We start from the raw sequence: 708 nt of genomic DNA, 5'->3' as shown, positions 1-708 counted from the left end.
TACAGTGAGGACAGCAGACACATTAGTGAGTGCACTGCATGACAATGCCACCTTTGCTCACGACCCAAAGACGGCTCTGGTCGTAGGACAGATGGTGGATGGGCAAACACATTTTGATTTTGGTCCAGCTTGTGCCTTGTGGACGACCACTGGTGATGCCAGCTCTGTTGAGAAGGATATGGATGTAGAAATCTATAAAACTATCAAACTGATTCCCTTTTAAACTGTTAATGAGCATTTTTAAAACTCTCCTGTCTTTGACATTATTTACCCTTATATAAGATTTTCCTTCAAGTTTTGACAGTAGCAGCTGAAAGCTTTTTGGTCATACACATTATTTTAGACAACTGGTTTTATCCTTGTGCAACTGTGATTTCTATTCATCTTTATGGTTAAACTGTAGCTGAAGTATAGCTAAAGTGCTGCATCATCAATGCAATTTTATGCCTTACCTTTGATAGACGTTGCCGCCTCGATTCACTACAAAGACGGTTCCATCAGTCCCCACTTCAACCATCTTTGCAGCCCCTGAAATGCGTGTCCAGCCACTGATGCCACAGCTGGTTGGTACCATTTTCTGTCATAAAGAAGAATACATAATGAGACGTCATGATTAATGAGTGTATGGGGTAATTATTCCTTAAGAAGAACACCAACATAGAGGAATTTATTGTTGCTGCAGAATCCAACCTTTGTGAACCAGATCCG

General features: G+C 41.0%; 1 long non-coding RNA gene across 1 annotated transcript; it reads right to left on the bottom strand.

Annotated features, from left to right (window-relative positions):
* Positions 1-11: 11 nt before the first annotated feature.
* Positions 12-708, bottom strand: LOC113745283 (uncharacterized). Its single transcript, XR_003462073.1, has 3 exons — positions 691-708; positions 453-577; positions 12-164 (listed from the first exon to the last, which is right to left on the bottom strand). It is a non-coding gene; the product is annotated as an uncharacterized LOC113745283 (long non-coding RNA).

The sequence above is a fragment of the Larimichthys crocea genome, unplaced genomic scaffold (assembly GCF_000972845.2).
Source record: "Larimichthys crocea isolate SSNF unplaced genomic scaffold, L_crocea_2.0 scaffold59749, whole genome shotgun sequence".
Classification (NCBI taxonomy): domain Eukaryota; kingdom Metazoa; phylum Chordata; class Actinopteri; family Sciaenidae; genus Larimichthys; species Larimichthys crocea.
Note: the sequence above shows the minus strand (reverse complement) of the source record. Positions and strands in the feature narration are given on the sequence as shown.